Here is a 21929-nt window from a genome sequence, read left to right as displayed (position 1 = left end):
TCAGATATATTTCATTTTTCTTTTCTCTTACCCCACCATCCTCTCCCCATCTCCGACTCAGCTGACAAAATTCTTGTCAACGTCCCACCTTCTTCTTACCGACATAACTCCTATGAAACTTAATTGGTTTCTTCTTTTCAATTCCTGTTTCCGAAATAGCAATGCAAGAAAGGTTTTTTTCAGCCCCTCCTCTTCCTTGGGTACTAAATCCTGGCATGCAGTCAGTGGTATTTTCCAAAAAATATGTTCACCGATGAGCATTTTTCTGATTAAATTCTGATTCCTAATTTCCCACTGCATGTCAGATTTATAATTAGCAGATCTAACGTAAATGACTGCAGAAATTATTCCAGAAATATCAGTTATTATTTGTAGAACTTAGCAAAGTATCTCAATTTGGTAATGATATGAAGAAGAGTGACCAAGAGTGGATCTGTGCATGTCTTGAACAGGCATAGGTTTGTGATGATTTGGAAATGCAAATTGAGAAAAAGGAATTGGTGACATGGCCTCCATTGTTCACCACGTTGACTGACAGATTCACTCTTACTCAATATATTAGCATCCAAAGTTGTCATCTCTCTTCTCTGGAGAGTACAGCTGAGATATATAGCTGCTGTATTATATACTCTCTGTGTTTTGACACAGTGCTAAATTATGAGTTGACTGGAGTTATCCCCTCTCCATTACTGGTATTACAAATCCGGAGAAAAGCATCTGTTACCAGAAGCCAACGATTTGCCTCAAACATCCTTTGTGGTTGCCCAGTTCCGTCACATGACTGGTGCCTTCCTCTTCTCTGCCTTGTTGTTCTGGACATATTGCTCTGTCTAAGAAGGAGACAATGTTTTGAGTTTCTCCGTTTCGCTTTTTCATTTATTTCATAAAATCATTTGATAAGAGACCCTGAGGATTGGAGTGGAAGATGTGCTTGGTGACATCTTGACCATGGAAGATAATCGCGTTTTAAAACTCATGCTGTTTCAATGCACTTCTGTCTTCTGTTCAGTCAGGTGAGAATCATAGAAGCGTTATTTTCTGAGGCTACATGTGATGGTACCCCCTTTTTGGCTTCAGGGAAAAAATTGTGAACTGTTACTGCCTCTGAACCTGTAGCCAGAATCAGTAAAAAAGACAAGAGTGGGTTCCTCTGATTGAATGATGTGGAAATTATTTTCACCATAAAAAATGTACTTTTTGTTTTTTTAGTTTGAAATATAAATTCAAACAGAAGAGATTAGAGGAACAAATGGAAATACATAGCATTTCAGTCAGAGTAACTGGAAATACATAACATGTTAGCATTAGAAAGAGAAACCATGCTCAGGAAAAGAATGTCTGGGATAACACACAAACACCTGATGAAATGCTGACATATCAGTTAAATTGGTCATTTAACAATGGAATATACAAGCAAAAATTACAATCCAATCTGTTTGACAATTGTTTCTCTTGCAGTAATTGGCCTTGTCATCCCTTCTGGTGCTATATAGTGTTGTCAAGTTATTGGTCAATTAGTCCAGCTTGTGCACATCAATCTGAGTCACACCGGAACTTTGCGGAGATTTGCGAGGCAGGTTTTTAACACAGAGGGTGGTGGGTGCCTGGAATGTGTTGCCAGGGGAGGTTGTGGAAGCAGATACATTAACAGTGTTCAAAAGACATCTTGACAAATACACGGATAGGATGGGTATAGAGGGATACGGCATAAGAAAGTGCCGAGAGTTTTGGCAAAGGTTGGTATCATGACCGGTACAGGCTTGGGAGGGCTGAAGGGCCTGTTCCTGTCCTGTATTGCTCTTTGTTCTTTGTACCGGTCATGATGCACAGGGTAAGTGGATTGGGCATGCTAAATTGCCCCTTAATCAGAAAAAAAATAATTGGGTACGCTAAATTTATTTTTGAAAAGTTTGAATCTGGCTGTAGGTGTTTGCTGCTGAACAGATGAAAGCATCAAGTTTCCATTGTGCATTGAAAATTTGCGACAAATAAGCTATTTATGTGAATGTCCCACAGCAGTGAAATATCTAAGCATGTGGGTGTATGGAATGCTGCAGTCAGGGTGTTTATGAAGTGACCTTCGAAGAATGGAGTGGGTTTTGGTTACATTCGGCCAATTGTGTGAATTAGATGCCGCCTGCTGAGGAGGCTGTTGGAACAGAGAGCCGAAGTGACTCCCTTTGAAAACTTCTGGCATGTGTTCTCATGGCAGCCGCAGAAGTTTTGGTCCTACTCGTGTCTGAAGAGCTGCACTGCCCTTCAATCCTGGGTTTGTTTGACAGTGTATCTTTTGCAGGCATGTGTGATCAACTGCATGAGAATACAGCACTCCTTGTTCACCAACTAGGTAGTGACTTGTATTAACTTGTGCAAGGAAGGATCAGGCAAAATGTGATGTACTTGCATGGCATTCAGGAGATTGGTGTGAAACTGGGAAGTGAATCAGGACCATCAATTGCGGTAAGATTTTTTCACGCACTCCATACCTTAAATTACCAAATAAGGGAACCAGTTGTCATAGTAGAGTTATAATTTTCTCAACTAATGGCAGTAATATTTATGCATTTCCAAATCACTTTGATTCTGAAGATGGCGTTGTATTTGTTTGAAAAATTTCAAGCATCTCTTTCAAGCATGACCGTTCCTTTCCAAAACGCCTCTCTCTATTATTATTTTAGAGCTGCATCAAAAGGAAGCAAAGTTAGGCAATTCTGTTTTGTAACATTTGCTTGGCAAACATTGCTTCAGTTTGTACCATGTTGCGACATTTGTTATTTTCAATTAAATATTCACTTTTTTTTCGCAATTACTATTGCATCTTCATCTTTCATCTGTTCAGGCAGTGAATTCCAGATCAAAGCACACTGTATTAAAACATTTCCCTTGCCTCCCCCTTATCTTTTGCAAATATCTTTAATTTTTGTCCTCTGGTTACCGACCGACTTGCCAGTGGAAATAACTCCTCCCCATTTGATATATTAAAAACTATCACCTCTATTAAATCTCCCGTTAATTGTCTTTGCTGTATGGAGAACAAGGCCAGTGTGTCCATTCTTTCCACACAATTGAAGTCTCTCATCCCTTGTGGCATTCAAGTAAATCTCTGCACCCTTTAGAGAGGCCACTGCTTCCTTCCTTCCTAAACTGTTTAGGTGTGGTCCCCAGAATTCAACGTAGTACAATGGTTGTGGTCCAACCAGTTAGAATCATAGAACTTACAGTGCAGAAGGAGGCCATTTGGGCCATCGAGTCTGCACCCGCTCTTTGAAAGAGCACCCACCCAAGCCCACCCCTCCACCCTATCCCCATAACCCAATAACCCCACCCAACATTAAGGGCAATTTTGGACACAAAGAGCAATTTAGCATGACCAATCCACCTAACCTGCACATCTTTGGACTGTGGGAGGAAACCGGAGGAAACCCACGCAGACACGGGGAGAACGTGCAGACTCCTCACAGATAGTGACCCAAGCCGGGAATCGAACCTGGGACCCTGGAGCTGTGAAGCAATTGTGCTAATCACTATGCTACCGTGCTGCCCGTGTTGATTTATAAAAGTTTATCATAACTTAAAGTAAGGATCATGTATAATTTTTTTCAAACGACTTTATCAACTTATCCGATCACTTTGAGAGAATTGTGTATCTGAATCCCTGGATCCATTTTCTGCAGTCACTTTGAAATTGTACCATTCATTTGATTGTCTCTACTCGTTCTTCTTTCCAAAATGAATCACTTCACTCTTCTATGCATTACATTTCATTTGTCATATGTCTGCCAATGCACAAGTTTGTTTGTATCCTCTTGCAGTCTGTTACTACCCTCCTCGCTGTTTACTACATTTTCAGGCTTTGTGTCATCTGCAAACTTCTGAATTATGCCACATCTACTCAAGTCAAGCCTTTTGAGACATATCCAAAAGAGTAGTGGTCTGATTGCTAGGAGGCGCCACTGTATGCTTTCAGTTTGAAAAACTGTTTAACACCACTTACTGCTTTTAGCCCATATTCACGTTAACGCTGAGCTTTGTTCATCAATTTATTTGTTTATCTGTCTATTTATTTTCATCCATTCATGCAATGTGTCTGTGTTGCCCATCCCTAATTGCCTTTGAGAAGATGATGGTGGCTTTTTAACCTTTCCAGTCCCTGTGTGTAGGTATACCCACAATACCGAAAGGAAGGGAGTTCCTGGATTTTGACCCAGCAACAATGAAAGAATGACAATATTGTTCTTAGCCAAGATGGTGTGTGACTGGAGAGGAAGTTACAGGTGATGGTGTTTTCATGTATCTGTTGCTGTTGTAGAGGTCGGGGTTTGTAAGGTGCTGTTGAAAGAGAGCTAGCGAGTTGCAGTTCATCTCATAGATAGTACATCTACTGCCACTGTAAGCTACTTAGTGGTAAGAAAGAGTGAGTGTTTGAGGTGGTGGATGTAGAGTTGATCAAAGAGGCTGCTTTATTTCCTGGGCTTCAGTTTTGCTGAAAAAAATATTTATTTTATAAGGGATGTGGACTTCTCTGGCTAGGCCAGCATTTATTGCCCATACCCAATTGCCCTTGATAAGGTAATGGTGACTGCAGTCCATGTGGTTCAGGTACACCCACACTGCTGTCCAGGAGCAAAAGTGTGATATATTTCCAAGTCAGGATGGTGTGTGGTTTGGAGAAGAAGTTCCAGGTGGTTGTATTCCCAGGTGTAGTAATCCACTGGAGGCAGGAGTTCCGTCACCACACCAATATTTATTTACAATAACGATATTACAGGAGCAGCTACAAACAGTGCTGCTAGCAGTCCAGTCAACTTAAGACTGCTCACAAAGCCTACACAGGTGATTATATGGGCCCCCTCAATGAGCTATCATTGAGGGAGCTCATAGTCCAATTGGCCAACCAATAAAGCCAATTGGAGTTCATTACACCCCTCCCCCCCCCAAGGTCCGAGGAATTCCTGCCAGCTGGCATTCCTCTGAGCCTCTTCCTGCTCCTCATGTCTGGGTCTGTCACCTCTGCCGTCCGCCGGGTCGTTCTCCGAAGTGGGCGGGGTGTACCTTATAGGTGCCCGTCTTTTCCTTGACGACCTCCTTGGAAGTTGTTCTTCCTCCTCCTCGGGGAGAGGTGTCGCGGCGGCCTCGTCGAGTGTGTCCATCTCCGACTCTGATGACTGGATGACGGGGTCTGGAGAAATTGCTCGGGGCTGGGGTGTGGGTATCCTTTCCGTCTGGGCTATCCCAGCTTGAGGCGGTCCTGCTTCGCCTGCCTCCAGGTGTGGTTCCGCTGCCCTTATTTGGTCTAGGTGTTTCTTCAGCACCGTACCTCCTATTGAAACCTCATAGGACATGGGCCCTGTTTGGGACTCTACCGTGCCTTTGACCCACGTTGGTCCATTCCCATAATTCGTGACCCAAACCAGTGCCCCCACCTGGAAATGTCTCTGCTGCCGACTATTATCATGCCCCCTGCGTTGGGCCTCCTGTTGTTTCTCCACTTTCCCCGTTAAATTTGGGAAAAGGAGACTCAGCCTCGTTTGCAGCCGCCTTCCCATTAAGAGTTCAGCTGGCGGTATGTCCGTTGTGGAATGCGGTGTGGTCCTGTAATCAAACAGCCAGCGGGAGAGCTTTGTGTCTATTGATGCTGCCGGCTGCTTCTTGAGTCCCGTTTTAAGTGTATGGACCGCTCTCTCTGCCAGGCCGTTGGTCGCTGGATGGTAAGGGGCCGTTTTGATGTGACAGACTCCGTTTTCCTTCAGGAATTTTCCAAATTCCCCACTTGTGAATGCCGTTCCGTTGTCCGACACCAATACCTCTGGAAGTCCATGTGTTGCAAACGAGGCCCTGAGCTTTTCAATTGTCGATGCTGTGCTTGCCGTGTTTACCCGGTGGACGTCCAACCATTTGGAGTGGGCGTCCACTATCACCAAAAACATTGAGCCCATGAAAGGGCCGGCGTGGTCAATATGCAAGCGGGTCCACGGTCGGCCTGGCCATTCCCACGGGTGCAATGGCGCCGCTGGTGGCACTCTTTGCCCCTGTTGGCACTCCTGGCACCAATGTACCAAGACTGCTATGTCTGTGTCCAAACCTGGCCACCAAACGTAGCTTCGAGCTAGCATCTTCATTTTAGACACCCCTGGGTGTCCGTGATGTAACTCAGTTAAGATTGCCTGACGGCCCTGAGCTGGGACGATTACCTGGGCTCCCCATAATAGGATACCGTCTTCTACGGTTATTTGGTCCCTTCTGCTCCAGTATGGTGCATCTGGGGCTCCACTGGTCTTTCCAGTTCCCCTGTTAGCAGTAAATGCTTCATCTTGGCTAAAACTGGGTCTTTTTGCGTCCACAACCGAATACGTTGTGCGTCTACTGGTAGGGTGTCCAAAAAATTTAGAGTCATTACTGTCTCCTCTACTTTTGGTATTTGCGGCGGAGTGTCCAGGAGGAGAATTCTGCTCAAAGCATCTGCATGTGCTACTCGCGTTCCCGGTCTGTGCTCCAGAACGTATCTATACGCCGCCAGTAGCAACGCCCAGCGTTGGATTCTAGCTGATGCAATCGGGGGTATTGACTTGTCTTCTTTTAATAACCCTAATAACGGCTTATGGTCCGTCACTATGGTGAATTTCCGCCCGTACAGATACTGGTGAAATTTTTTTACTGCGAATATCACCACCAGTCCTTCCTTTTCGATTTGGGCGTACTTCCTCTCAGCCATCGCCAAGGTCCTCGAAGCAGAGGGTATTGGCCGTTCTTCCCCATTCCTTCCTCTATGGGCTAAGACGGATCCTACCCCGTAGGGGGATGCATCACAAGTGACCACCAACTCCTTCCTTGGGTCATAATGCTCTAGGACATTTTCGGATGACAGCTGTTCCTTAATGTCCCTAAATGCTCGGTTTTGGCGGGTGGACCATTTCCATTCTTGCCCCTTTTTTAGTAGCTGGTGGAGGGGTTCTAGGATGGACGCCCTATTTTCAATAAATTTTCCATAATAGGTTACCAACCCTAGAAATGATCGTAACTCCTGGACCGTGGTGGGAGCTGGGGCTTCTTTTATTGCCCTTACTCTGTCTTCTAATGGATGTAAGCCTGACTCATCTACTTTATATCCCAGGTACATCACTTGTGGGGCCAGAAAAACACATTTTTCCCTTTTTAGCCGTACGCCTGCCTTTGCGAAACGCCTGAGCACTTCCTCCAGGTTCCTTAAGTGTTCCCTGTTTGTCCTACCCGTGATTAAGACATCGTCCAAATAAATCGCCACCTGCGGTAGTCCCTGCAGAATATTTTCCATCGTACGCTGGAATATAGCGCAGGCTGATGACACTCCAAAAGATAGCCTAGTATAACGAAAAAGGCCCTTCAGGGTGTTGATCGTAGCGAACTTCTGGGAGCCCTTGTCCAGTTTTAACTGCAGGTAGGCGTGGCTCATGTCTAGTTTCGTGAACAAAAGCCCACCTGCCAATTTGGCATATAGGTCGTCTATTTTCGGGATTGGGTATTTGTCCAGCAGTGCGTATTTGTTTACTGTCTGTTTGAAATCTCCACAGAGACGTATCGAGCCGTCTGGCTTCAAAATTGGTACCACCGACGCTGCCCATTCCGAGAATTGTACTGTTCTGATAATGCCGTTGCGCCGTAACCTTTCTATTTCGTCATCTACTTTCTTCATTAATGCAAAAGGTACTACTCTGGCCTTACAAAATTTCGGAAGGGCTTCTGGGTCCACGTGCAAAGTTGCTTTGGCGCCTATGATTTCCCCCAAACCTTCCTGGAAGACCTCCGGGAATTTTTGGAGTACTCCACTCAACTGCCCGCTTCCACTCTGGAAAATTTTCATCCAATCTAATTTTAGGTCTTTCAGCCAGTTCCGTCCAATTAAGCTCGGTCCGGAGCCCTCTACTATCGTCAATGGTAATCTGAGCAATTGTTTCTCATATTCCACAGGTAGTGGCTGGAGTCCATCTTTGATTTTCCTAAATGCTGCCACTCCCATTACTGATGCGGCTGCACCCGTGTCTATTTCCATTATTGTCGTTCGCCCATGGGGTAATCCTAATGGGTTCTGCTTTCTTCGTTATAATATTATATAATTGTTCCCCTTCGGAGGAGGATGGGGCGTCTAGGTTGTGTACTTCCCTGCGTCCCCACCTGCTATTCCTCTTTTGCCACCTCCTTCTAGGGTTTCTGTCGTTGTTACCCCACTCTGTCTGGTGCCAGAAACGGTCCTTCTCTGTTGGGGGAGCCTCAGCCGGTACTTCCCTCTGTCTCCAGTTAGTCCTGGCAGACTTGCGGGCAGTTCTGGGGTTTTCCTTTTTCCCTCTATTCCTCAGGTTTTTCCTGAGAGCGGCTATCTGGTAGCAGGACCCGTTGTGGTAGTCCCTCTCACAGGTATCTACCTCCATTGGCGTGCCCCGTAGTTCCTGCGCCCCACTTGCTGCCTTTTCTAGGGACAGTGCGAGCTGTAACGCCTGCCTGCAGTCTAGCTCCGTTTCCGCCAACAGGCGTTTCTGTATTGTGAGGTCGTTTATACCACACACTAACCGGTCCCGAAGCATTTCATTTAGCGTCGGGCCGAACTCACAATTTTCCGCCAGCCTTTTCAGGCAGGTCAAGAAATTCGTGACTGACTCCCTGTCTTCCCGCTTCACTGTGTAGAATCTGTACCTATGCAAAATGAGGGGTGGTTTTGGGTCGTAGTGCTCTTTCACCAATTCCGTTACTTCTTGGAAAGTTTTCGTGTCCGGCACATCGGGATAAGTCAGGCTACATATAATGGCGAAAGCGGAGGGTCCGCACGCCGACAGCAGGATAAGCCGTCTCCTTTCGTCCGTCAGTATATCATTTGCCCAGAAGAAGTAACTCATTCTCTCCACATACTGGGACCAGTCCTCAATAGCCAGGTCGAATGCCTCTAACCTCCCAAAAAACGGCATTTTTAAAATGGCAAGGCTTACCCTCCGAGTGCGGCAGCTGGTCTCCGCAAAATTCGTAGTTTACCTCGTCGCCACTGTAGTAATCCACGGGAGGCAGGAGTTCCGTTACCACACCCATATTTATTTACAATAACGATATTACAGGAGCAGCTACAAACAGTGCTGCTAGCAGTCCAGTCAACTTAAGACTCCTCACAAAGCGTACACAGGTGATTATATGGGCCCCCTCAATGAGCTATCATTGAGGGAGCTCGTACTCCAATTGGCCAACCAATAAAGCCAATTTGAGTTCATTACACCAGGTATCTGCTGCCCTTGGCTTTCTAGGTAATGGTTATGGGTCTGGAAGGGTCTGTCTAAGGATCCTTGGTGAGTTCCTGCAGTGCATTTAGCAGATGGTACACACTGTGCATCAGTGGTGGAGGGAGTGATTTTTTATAGAAGTGGCGCTAATCAAGTGAGCAGCTGGTTCTGGATAGTGTCGAGCTTCAGTTTTGTCGGGGTTGCATTAATCCAGGTGAGTGGAGAGTATTCCATCACACTCCTGACTTGTGTCCTGTAGATGGTGGACAGGCTTTGGGGAGTCAGGAGGTGAGTTACTCAATGTGGGATTCCCTGCCTCTGCATTGCTCTTGGAGCCACGGTAGTTAAAGGTTAGTCCAGTTCAGCCTCTGGTCAATGATAACCCCCAGGATGTTGATCGTGGGGGATTCAACAATGCCATTGAATGCCAAGAGGTGATGGTTAGATTATTTTTCGTACAAGATGATTATTGCCATACACTTGTGTAGTGCCACTTGTCAGACCAAGCATAGATATTGTCCAACCCTTGCTGCATTTGGACATGGACTACTCCAGTGTCTTTTAAAATAAAAAAAAACTTCGAGTACCCAATTACTTTTTTCCAATTAAGGGGCAATTTAGCATGGCCAATCCACCTACTTTGCACATCATTGTGGGGGTGAGACACAGGGATAATGTGCAAACTTATCACAGACCGTGACCGGGGGCTGGGATCGAACCCGGGACCTTGACGTGTGAGGCAGTAGTGTTAACCACTGTGCCACCATGCTGCCCTGCTCTCAGTATCTGAAGAGTTATGAATGGTGCTGAACATCGTACTTATAGAACAGTACAGCACAGTACAGGCCCTTCAGCCACGATGTTGTGCTGACCATTTATCCTAATCTAAGATCAACCTAACCTACACCCCTTCAATTTACTGCTGTCCATGTGATTGTCTAAGAGTCGCTTAAATGTCCCTAATGACTCTGACTCCACCACCTGTGCTGGCAGTGCATTCCCCACACCCACCACTCTCTATGTAAAGAACCTCCCTCTGACATCTCCCCTATACCTTCCTCCAATCACCTTAAAATTATGTCCCCTCATGATAGCCATTTCCACCCTGGGGAAAAGTCTTTGGCTATCCACTCTATCCATGCCTCTCATCACCTTGTACACCTCTGTCAAGTCACCTCTCTGCATTCTTCGCTCTAGTGAGGAAAGCCCCAGCTCCCTCAACTTTTCTTCATAAGACATGCCCTCCAGTCCAGGCAGCATCCTGGTAAATCTCCTCTGTATCTTCTCCAAAGCATCCACATCCTTCCTATAATGAGGCGACCAGAACTGGACACAATATTCCAAGTGTGGTCTAACTAGGGTTTTATAAAGCTGCAGCAAAACCCCGTGGCTCTTAAACTCAATCCCCCTGTTAATGAAAGCCAACACACCATATGCCTTCTTAACAACCCTATCAACCTGGGTGACAACTTTGAGAGATCTATGTACGTGGATCCCAAGATCCCTCTATTCCTCCACACTTCTAAGAATCCTGTCTTTAACCCTGTATTCAGCATTCAAATTCGACCTTCCAAAATGAATCGCTTCACATTTATCAAGGTTGAATTCCATCTGCCACTTGGCAGCCTAGCTCTGCATCCTGTCAATGTCCTGTTGAAACCTGCAAAAACCCTCAACACTATCTACAACTCCACCAACCTTTGTGTCATTGGCAAACTTACTAACCCACCCTTCCATTTCGTCATCCAAGTCATTTATAAAAACACAAAGAGCAGAGGTTCAGAACAGATCCCTGCGGGACATCGCTGGTCACCGACCTCCAGGCGGAATACTTTCCATCCACTACCACTCGCTGTCTTCTTTCGACCAGCCAATTCTGTATCCAGACAGCCAAATTTCCCTGTATCCCATGCCCCCTAACTTTCTGAATGAGCCTACCATGAGGAACCTCATCAAATGCCTTACTGAAATCCATATACACCACATCCATTGCCCGACCTTCATCAATGTGTCTCGACACATCTCAAAGAATTCAATGAGACTTGTAAGGCACGACCTGCCCCTCACAAAGCCATACTGACTATCTTTAATCAAACTATGTTTTTCTAAATAATCATGAATCCTATCTTTCCGAATCCTTTCCAATACTTTGCTCACCACAGACGTTAGACTGATGGGTCTGTAATTCCCAGGGATTTCCCTATTCTCTTTCTTGAACAGGGGAACAACATTCGCCTCCCTCCAATCATCCAGTACTACTCCAGTGGAGAGTGAGGACGCAAAGATCATCGCCAATGGTGCAGCAATCTCCTCCCTTGCTTCCCACACTAACCTTGGGTATATCCCGTCAGGCCCAGGGGACTTATCTATCCTGCTGCTTAAAAAAATTTCCAGCACCCTCCTTCTTAATATCAACATGTTCGAGTCTATTAACCTGGTTCACACTGTTCTCATAAGCAACAAGGTCCCTCTCTCTAGTGAATACTGAAGCAAAATATTCATTTAGGGCCTCCCTACTTCCTCAGCCTCTAGGTACAAGTTCCCTCCACTATCCCTGATCGGCCCTACTCTCACTCTGATCATCCTCTTATTTCTCACTTAAGTGTAGTACTTCTGAGCTTATGATGGAACAAAAATCATTGATGAAGCAACTGAAGAGTGTTGGGACCAGGGCATTATTTACTAATTATGAGACACTTTAAATGCCTCTTCAAAGTTTGAATATGCTATCGGCACTGCATTGCTCTCATCAACCCCTCTCCCTGTAATGAAGAACCTGTAAAATTCGTCAGACATCTGTGCCTTTAACATGTTTGTGGCCTAAATTTTGGTGCAAACAGAAAGGCTCTCTGATGGCATACAAATGCCGACAGATATCTGAATCTTGAATTCTGTCCCTGAACATGGCCTCCACCATTTTTGTGGTGGGTGGGAAATAGGTTTGGCTTCTAAATTGCACCTCTGTGGTTCGCGGAGGCAGCTGCCCATGTAAATCAGCAGCTCCTTCTGCTCATGAGATTTTGGTGAAATAGGTGTCTGAAACACAAAGCGTGTGGATTAGGCCTGATAGGAGTGCTGAACCTTTTAGGTTGATTTTGATAGCCGGGGATCATTTTGGAGCGGCACGCTATCCCTTTGGATATGGTCCTGGGACAGCTTTGGGAGAGGTAAGGTATCTCCTTGGGCAAGGTCAGGTACCTTTTGGGATTGTTAAAAGTAGATTTGAATGTGTGTAAAAAGTGCATAAAATTTTTGGGGCTGTCAAAAAGCTCTGAAAGCTCATTGAAACTGTCAAAGCACCCGAAGGATTTATTTGTGCTGGGCTTTAAATCAAAAGTAATTGTGGAATAAAAGTAAACAAATTATACTTGCAATTTCACTCTGTTAACTATATTTGTACTGCATGACGGATTTTACAATCTAATATTGCCACAGTGGTGTGCTTGGGAAGTGGGCAGTTTCATTGACAGCTTCAAGTGGTTATAGTGTGATTATAGGAGAGAGTGGCACAGTGGTCCTGTCACTGGACTAGTAATCGAGAGAACCAGGATAATGCTCAGGATAGGCCGTGGTGTAGCGATGTTTCCGCTGGATTAGTAATCCAGAGACCCTTGTTAATGCTCAGGGACCTAGGTTGTATTCCCACCATAGAGATAATAAAAGAAAAATCTGGAATTAATAGTCTACCATGAAGCCAAAAATCTGCACCTCCACCAATAACATTTCTGGTGGCTGGTGGAGGGACGTGCTGTGGCTGTTGGGGTGACCAGGATTGGGGATGTGCTGGGTGGCAGAAGAGTGGACTGGATGACACTCCAGGGATTAGCACATCACATGGTGATGGATGTCCAGCCGGTGACCAAAAAATTGATATTTATCCTTGCAGTGGGTGATGGGTAATTTGCATTTGGACAGAATACAATGGTAATTTCATGAATAAATAGGAAAGCTGTTCTCCAACACTGTAATTGTCTTAGTTAATCTGGGAAAAACGGCTTATCACTGAAAATTGCATTTTTCAACTCCCAACTTCAGTCCTCTATTCATCATGGCACCTCTGTATTGAGGGAAGCTGCCTTTCAGGTGAGACATTAAACCAAACTCAACAGAAGGAGATTACAGGAGCTCTCCCTAGCGTCCTGGCCAGTATTTACACCTGAAACAGGATCACTGAAACACATTATGTAGCCATTAGGCATAGATAGAATTAGTTCCGGTGGCATATAACATACAGTGCAGAAGGAGGCCATTTGGCCCATCGAGTCTGCACCGACCCACTTAATCCCTCACTTCCACCCTATCCCCGTAACCCAATAACCCCGTCTAACCTTTTTGGACACTAAGGGCAATTTAGCATGACCAATCCACCTAACCTGCATGTCTTTGGACTGTGGGAGGAAACCGAAGCACCCGGAGGAAACCCACGCAGACACGGGGAGAACATGCAGACTCCGCACAGACAGTGACCCAAGCCGGGAATCGAACCTGGGACCCTGGCACTGTGAAGCCAAAGTGCTAATCGCTTGTGCTACCATGCTGCCCATGCAGTGAATAGTTGGGACCCAAACACAGATCCTCATTGGATACCACTGGTCTCATCCTGCCAATTAGAGCACCTGCCCATTATCCCTACTCCCTATCAACTTCCACTCAGCCAATTTCCTAACCAGTTCAATAATTTGCCTTCAATTCATGAATTGTATAGCAATGGGGGTGTATTGAATGTTGTAGAAATAAAGCCTTGATATTATACCATGGTGCAACCCCTGGGAATCACTTTATCTCATTACTTTTTGTGGTGCCTTGCCGTTCACACATGACCTACTGCATTTGTCCACATTACAGAAGTGACTGCACTGCAAATGTACTTAATTTATTTTAAAACGCTTTAGAACTTCCTGAGGTTTGAAATGCATTATATACCAACTTACAGACAATGGCGGACAGTCAGAGACTCTCAGAAAGCATAAAATTGTTACCCCAGTATCTCAAACCTTTTTGTTTGCCTTACTCAAACACAAACTATTCCCTTCATTTTCTTACCTTTTTTTATTTACAAATTTAGAGCATCCAATTATTTTGTTCCCAATTAAGGGTTTAGTGTGGCGAATTCACCTAACCTGCACATCTTTTTGGGTTGTAGGGGTGAGACCCATGTAGACACGGGGAGACGGTGCAAACTCCACACGGACATTGACCCGGGGCCGGAATCGAACCCGGGTTCTTGGCGCCATGAGGCAGCAGTGCTCACCACTTGCCACCTTGAAAACCTTAGAAACCTTGATCAAATTAGTCCACTGCTTACATTTCTCAGAGGTGTAGAATGCCAGCTTTTCACCCATCTCGCCAATAAATGCTTGAAACTGAAAATTTATCTTGTGTTTCTCCTCTTCACCATTTTAAAATTTCATGATCATTCACCATGTGAGGAGACCAAAACTGGACACAGTATTTCATCTGGGGCTTGGCTATAGTTCTGCACGAGGACAAAAATGTCCATGTAATTTTCTTTGTACCTATATAATATGGGGGTCAGAACTGTGCAGTGCTGGACGTGTCGGGCAACCAAAATTTCTATCAGCTTAACATGATATCTCTGCTTTAAAATTCAATGTTGCTGGAAATGAACTCCAGTGCTTTGCTCTTTTTAAGGTTGCTACTTTAAATGATATTGTGAAACTGGGCCTCTTTACCGAATTTAGTCTCTTAGTTTCAAAGTATCATTTTAATTGTGGATGAAACATGGCTGCTCCCATCTGATAACTTGCGCAATAATAACTCCTTTATGCGAGTTACAAGTATTAACTCAAAATTGTTGCGAGATCATCTTTTCTTTAAAAATGAAACATATTTTGGTGGATCTCATTGAAAATAATAGCCCATATTTTGTATCATAATCCCACTCCTCATGTTAAAACACTATTATGTGCTAAATTAAACCCTTACTGAGGTTTAATTGCTTATGCTGGACATAGCATTGCAGATGGAAATTCAGCCAGGAGAAATAAAAGAAGAACTTAGAACATAGAACATAGAACAGTACAGCACAGAACAGGCCCTTCGGCCCTCAATGTTGTGCCGAGCCATGATCACCCTACTCAAACCCACGTATCCACCCTATACCCGTAACCCAACAACCCCCCCCTAAACCTTACTTTTTTATTAGGACACTACGGGCAATTTAGCATGGCCAATCCACCTAACCCGCACATCTTTGGACTGTGGGAGGAAACCGGAGCACCCGGAGGAAACCCACGCACACAGGGGGAGGACGTGCAGACTCCACACAGACAGTGACCCAGCTGGGAATCGAACCTGGGACCCTGGAGCTGTGAAGCATTTATGCTAACCACCATGCTACCCTGCTGCCCCTTTTCTTGCATTTATGCAACTCCAGACCACACAGAATAAACTACTTCTCAAAAAAGCTACTAAAAATGTTGGCACAAAAAATTCAACTAACAACAATGAGATATCAATGACCATTTAATCTGTTGTTGGTTGGGCAAGTATTTTGATTTACGGAGAACTTCCTCCCTCTGATGCTGGGGTTTTTAATGTCCATGCAGCTGGGGCATGAATTTAAATCTGAACTTAAAACAATTCGGAGTGCTACTGAACCAAGTTGACATTGTCGAGTGTTGTGCTTTAATTATTTGGTGTTGCGTTGTGCTGCCCCGTAACTATCCTATAAACTTCTGATTGATGAAGACTTCTTGTTGTGCAACAAATCTCTAATGATTAATCCGTGTTGACCCCCAACATAAAATATCAGTGTTTCAGAAATACATCAAATATCGGCCAGTATTGGAAATGCTGATGCTGGTATTTACAGACAATGTGGTTTCTGTTGGTGTAAATAAGCCATATTGTCAAATTGTTGGAATATGATGCAGTGAGTTTAGGCTTCTTTGCATAGAACTGAATCCATTAAATTTTTTAAAAATGCATTATTTCACGGGACGTGGGTGTTGCTGGCAAGGCTAGCATTTATTGCCCATCCCTTTTTTTTTTGAGAAGATGGTGGTGTACAGACTCTCAGTTATGATACAACGCCATGTATTTATTCTGCCTGTCATGTAAGCTTCCTTGTATTTCAGATGTGCAGCCACTTCTGAGTAGCGAGCTTTTAGTTAAGCCTGTTGTAATGAGAAAATATAAATTAGGAGCAAGAATGGCCATTCTGCTGCTTCAGCCTGCTCTGCCTGTTGATAAGGTCATGGCTGATCCGATTGTTGCCTCAACTCCATTTTCCTGTCTACCCCCTTTAACCTTTGATTCTTTATTAATTAAGAATTTATCTAATTAAGCGTTAAATTATTCAATGACCCACCAACCCCAACTCTGCCGTTAACAAGGCCATCTGCTGCTCATGCTCTCCCATCGCATCCTCCACCGTCTGCATCGCCAGGCCCTGAGCCTCCAGCCTTTGCCTCCCTTTCTCAATCGCCGCCCTGAACTCCTGCACCACCATAACCAGATCCTCTGAGGCCACCATCCTCTGCTGCTGGAACTTATTATTTAACAACTCAGCTGGTCCGTCGACTATTGGCCAGGCAGCGCTGTCCCCTTGCCCTCCACCATCTTGACCTGTGGTGCACCACAATAACTGCCCTTCTCCAACTGCTCTCTTTTTCTTGTAGCACTTCTCGTCCTCTCATTTATGCACCAGAAGAGTATCACCTTCCCTGAACACTCACACACCTTTCTTTTTTAATAATCTTTGTTAGTGCCGCAAGTAGGCTTACATTAACACTGCAATGAAGTTACTGTGAAAATCTCCTAGAGGCCACACTCCTGCTCCTGTTCGGGTACACCGAAGGAGAATTCAGAATGTCCAATGCACTTAGCAAGCGCTTCTTTCGGGACTTGTGGGAGGAAACTGGAACACCCGGAGGAAACCCACGTAGACACGGGGAGAACGTGCAGGCTCCACATAGACTGTGACCTAAGCCGGGAATCAAACCCGGGTTCCTGGCGCTGTTAAGCAACAGTGCTAACCACTATAAAAAGATCCCCAAATGGATAGGAAAGGACCAACAAAATCCATCTTTTTTTTATAAATTTAGAGTACCCAATTATTTTTTCCAATTAAGGGGCAATTTAGCGTGGCCAATCCGCCTACCCTGCACATCTTTGGGTTGTGGGGGTGAAATCCACGCAGACACGGGGAGAATGTGCAAACTCCACACGGACAGTGACCCAGGGCCGGGATTCGAACCCGGGTCCTCAGTGCCGTAGGCAGCAATGCTAACCACTGTGCCACCGTGCTGCCCTGAACAAAATCCATCTTGAGCGGGAGTCACTAAATGTGTGGCCTCTCACTCCATGGCCAACATCGGAAGTCAATGGTGGTGTACAATTAAACAACTTCCCGGAAGAGGAGGCTCCACAAATATCCTCATCCTCAATGATGGGGGAGCACAGCACATCAGTGCAAAAGATGAGACTGAAACAATCGCAACAATCTTCAACCAGAAGTGCTGAGTGGATGATCCCTCATTGCCTCCTCTGGAGCTCCCCAGCACCACAGGTGTCAGATTTCATCAAATTTGATTTACTCCACATGACATCAAAAACGGCTGAAGGCATCAGATACCGCGTAGATGATCGGCCCTGACAACATTCTGCCAATAGTACTGAAGACTTGTGCTCCAGAACTTGCTGTGCTCCGAGCCAAGCTGTTCAGTACAGCTGCAACACAGGCATCTTCCTGGCAAATGGAAAATTGCCTAGGTATGTCCTATACACAAGAAACAGGACAAATCCAGCCCGACCAATTAGCGTACCATCAGACTACTGATAACCTTCAGTAAAGTGATGGAAGGGGACATCAACAACTCTATCAAGAAGCACTTACTTCACAATAACCTGCTCACTGATGCTCAGTTTGGATTCCGCCGGGGTCACTGATCTCCTCACCTCATCATAGCCTTTGTTCAAACATGGGCAAAAGAGCTGAACTCCAAAGGTGAGATGAGATTTACTGCCCTTGACATCAAGGCAGAATTTGACTGAGTAGTGCATGAAGAGCGCTACCAAAACTGAAGTCAGTGAGAATCGGGTTAGGGGAAACCCTTCGCTGCTTTCAGTCATGTCTGGAAAAAGGAAGATGGTTGTGGTGGCTGTAGGTTAATCATCTCCATTCCAGGAAGCTCCTCGGGATAGGGTTCTAGACCCAACCATCTTCAGCTACTTCATCAATAACCTCCCTTCCATCATAAGGTCAGAAGTGGGGATCTTTGCTGATGACTGCACAATGTTCAGCATCATTCGCCACTCCTTGCATACTGAAGCAGTCCATGTCCAAATGCATCAAAACTTGGACAAAGAGGGCGGTATGTGGCACAGTGGATAGCACTGGGACTGCGGCGCTGAGGATCCAGGTTCGAATCCCGGCCCTGGGTCACTGTCCGTGTGGAGTTTGCACATTCTCCCCATGTCTGCGTGGATTTCACCCCCACAACCCAATGATGTGCAGGTTAGGTGGATTGGCCACGCTAAATTGCTCCTTAATTGGAAAAAAAAGAATTGGGTACACTAAATTTAAAAAACTTAGACAAAATCCAGGCTTGGGCTGACAAGTGGCAAGTAACATTTGTATCACACAAGATAGTTTTAAGGGATTTATGTTTGTATCGGTAAGCATTAGAAATAAGGTGTAATTTTAAGTGGGTTTAATTTAATGTTTCTGTGCCTGTAAGGGTAAAACTTATAGTTAGATAAATGCTGGACAAAGATATTTGTGTGTGTGCAGGTCGGTTTCAATTCTAGCTATTTTTCTATTGTGTAGCAGTGGTTGTTTAGCAATTGGAGACATTTAAAAAAAAATGTTTTTAATTAGGGTTTTTCTTTTTTACAAAACAAGATGAGAGTGAACATACACAGAAACTATATACATTGGTTACAATTTACATTTATTTGCAAGTGCCCAGTTTTGACTTGGCCTCCTAGTCCCAACTCGCCCTGTCTCCCAAGTCCACCTCCCCTTCTTGTTATCTGGTGTGTCTTCTTTATTTGTTGATTCATCAAACCCGAATCTTTTGGGGCAGCGTTGTGCTATGTATGTTCCTTCCTGTTAGGTTGCTCTGATTCAGTTGTTCCTGTTCATAAGCATTTGGTCCAGAGTCCCCACTGAATTTCTGACCCTACGCCTTCTACCCATTTTTTTCTTGTTTCGTCCAGTGGAGGTTGTGCCTTTCCAAATTGTCATCCATACAGGTCTTTGCAGACCACTCCCCCGGCCCCAATCCCCCCCCAAGTCCGCATCCAATAGGTCCTCTAATAACAATCGTTGTGGCGTCCGTGGGTATGTCTTCTTTCCCTATGTAGAAAGTTTTTAATTTGCATGTATCTTAACTCCTTTCCCTGGTCAGTTGGAACTTCTCTGTAAGTTCCTCTAGTGTTGTCAGTCTAGACGTCCCTAACTGTCAGTCTATTTTGGCTGGCATGAACCTGTGGTTGTTGCAGATGGGAGCATTGATGGACATTTTGGTGAGATTGAAGTGCTATCTTAGCTGGTACCATGACCGGAGTGTGGCTATTACCACTAGGTTCATTGGGTGCTTTGTTGATGGGGGTGGGAGTGCCGCCGTGGCCAGAGCCCAGAGGGAGGTCCCTGTGCAGAAACTCTCCTCCATTCTTACCCACTCGGCTACCGGTTCTTTTATCCATCCCGTTACTCTTTGTGCTGTTGCTGACCAGTGGTATTGCAGGTTTGGGAGGGCCAGGCCCGTCATGCTTCTCATTCTTTGCAAGACTTTTTTGGGGGATCCTTGGGCTTTTTCCCCCCCAACACCAACGCCATGATCATTTCTTCTCCTGAGTTGAAAAAGGCCTTGGGGATATAGATTGGTTTGAATCGGAAGAGGAACCCGGGCAGTACGTTCCTTTTGATCGCCTGAACCCTCCTCGCCAGGGAGAGTGAGAGTGCGTCCCACCTCTGCAGGTCCTTTTTAACTTCCTCCACCAGGCTGGTCAGGTTCCATTTGAGAATCCGTGTCCAGTCGTGGGTGATTTGGATTCCAAGGTAACGGATTTTATTTTGGGCCTGTTTAAATGGCAGCCCCTCCAACTTTGTCCCTCTCTTCCGTGGGTTCACCGAAAAAATTGCAGTTTTGCTCAGGTTGAGTTTGTAGCCCGAGAAGACTGCAACTCTTTCAAGAGCGCCATGATTCCCACCATGCTGCTTTGTGGGTCTGCGGTGTAGAGGAGCAGGTCACCTGCATTGAGGAAGTCTCCGTGACTGTGGGCTTTTCATATTTTGTTTTTAGCTGAATTTGTTTTCTGTGGAGAAATACACAGACATTCACTTGGGAGTCAGAGTGGAGAGTGCATTCGACCAGAGCCATCTTGTGTGTTTAAAGGGATATTGTGCTTAAGAGACCATTGTAGCTTAAGACATACTTTGTAATCCTTGTTCATCTTAAAATCTGTCTCTTTGTTATGTCGGGGGAGTAAAGAAGTATTGTATCATAATGTAACCTTGTTTAATTTTTTTTTCCTTGTTAAAAATAATTGGTGGTACTTTGACTCTGTCCCTCTACGTTTTCGAAAAAAACATAAAAGTTATGGTCCTTTAAGTCATGGTTTGATTCTGGAACCTTTCTATCCAAAAATAACATAAACTGAGATCCTAACACGAGTAGCAAGTGTTATGGACCAGGGTTTAGAAAACTCCAAAGTATATCAAGGAGTTCACCTTACCTACATTGTTTATTAATTTTGGTTACGAGGAGCACAAGGGCCTACCTTTCAGGTGTTATTCAGCAGAGGTCTTATGCACTTTTATTCAAAAACAAAGTGTATTCCATAAATTTCGTGAACATTTTTTAAAACACCCAGTAGGCATTTTTATCAACTACAAACATAAATACCCGACGCAGTTACAGTACTCTATGTATAACCCTTGATGAACTTCCCCTTAAACTGTTCCAATTTAATAACAAGATCCCATAAACCAGAAATCCCTTTTCAAAGGTGTGGCCCAGCACACAGCACTCAAGACCTGGTTTAGACGCTCTTGTGTCCTTTCCAAAACCGCAGGTTTGAATTTCTTCCAGAAAATAAGTATTTGTTTTTAAGTTTTCAAGTAATCTGGAAACAGTTTTTTAAATTGTAGAGAGAGACTCTCCAAAATACTTGTCTATCTGAATATAGCAGCCAAATGTGAAAACGAAAGCAATAAACTCAGGACCACACAAGAGCCCCAAGCCAAAGCGAAAGTAAAACCCAGTGCCACAGCCCAGATTCACCCACACAATTACATCACTGAAGCCATGTAATAAGACAAAAACATTTCTTAAAGTGACACTCCCACGACACAGGCAATTACCATCTCCAACAAGAGAGGGTCTAACCATTTTTCCTTCACATTCAATGGCATTACCAACATCCCGGACAGTTGCCCATGACCAGAAACAGAACTGGACCCGCTATACAAGTACTGTGACTGCTAGAAAGGTCAGAGGCTGGGAATCCTGTGGCGAGTAACTCACCTCCTGACTCCCCATAGCCTGTCCTCCATCTACAAAAATGGACTGTGATGGAATATACATTCTCCCCTTGCCTCGATGAGTGCAGCTCCAACAGCACTCAAGAAGCTTGACACCACTGAGGACAAAGAAGCTCGCTTGATTGACACTCCTTTCATAAACATTCACTACCACCACTGCTAACGAACAGTGGCAGCAG

General features: G+C 44.9%; 1 protein-coding gene across 16 annotated transcripts in view; it reads left to right on the top strand.

Annotated features, from left to right (window-relative positions):
* Positions 1–21929, top strand: part of rasal2 (RAS protein activator like 2) — a 551722-nt gene that overhangs the window by 246609 nt on the left and 283184 nt on the right. Inside the window, exon 1 of one of the 16 annotated variants that reach the window (XM_038795100.1) lies at positions 791–1013. The exons of the other annotated variants lie outside the window; for them this stretch is intronic. The gene's annotated coding sequence lies outside the window, so the exon portion shown is untranslated. Of the gene's footprint in view, positions 1–790; positions 1014–21929 lie in introns of those variants that run through there. 16 annotated transcript variants of the gene reach the window in all.

The sequence above is a fragment of the Scyliorhinus canicula genome, chromosome 4, assembly GCF_902713615.1.
Source record: "Scyliorhinus canicula chromosome 4, sScyCan1.1, whole genome shotgun sequence".
In the NCBI taxonomy this organism is placed as follows: Eukaryota; Metazoa; Chordata; class Chondrichthyes; order Carcharhiniformes; family Scyliorhinidae; genus Scyliorhinus; species Scyliorhinus canicula.
The sequence above is the reverse complement of the archived record's forward strand: the minus strand, read 5'-3'. Positions and strand labels throughout refer to the sequence as shown.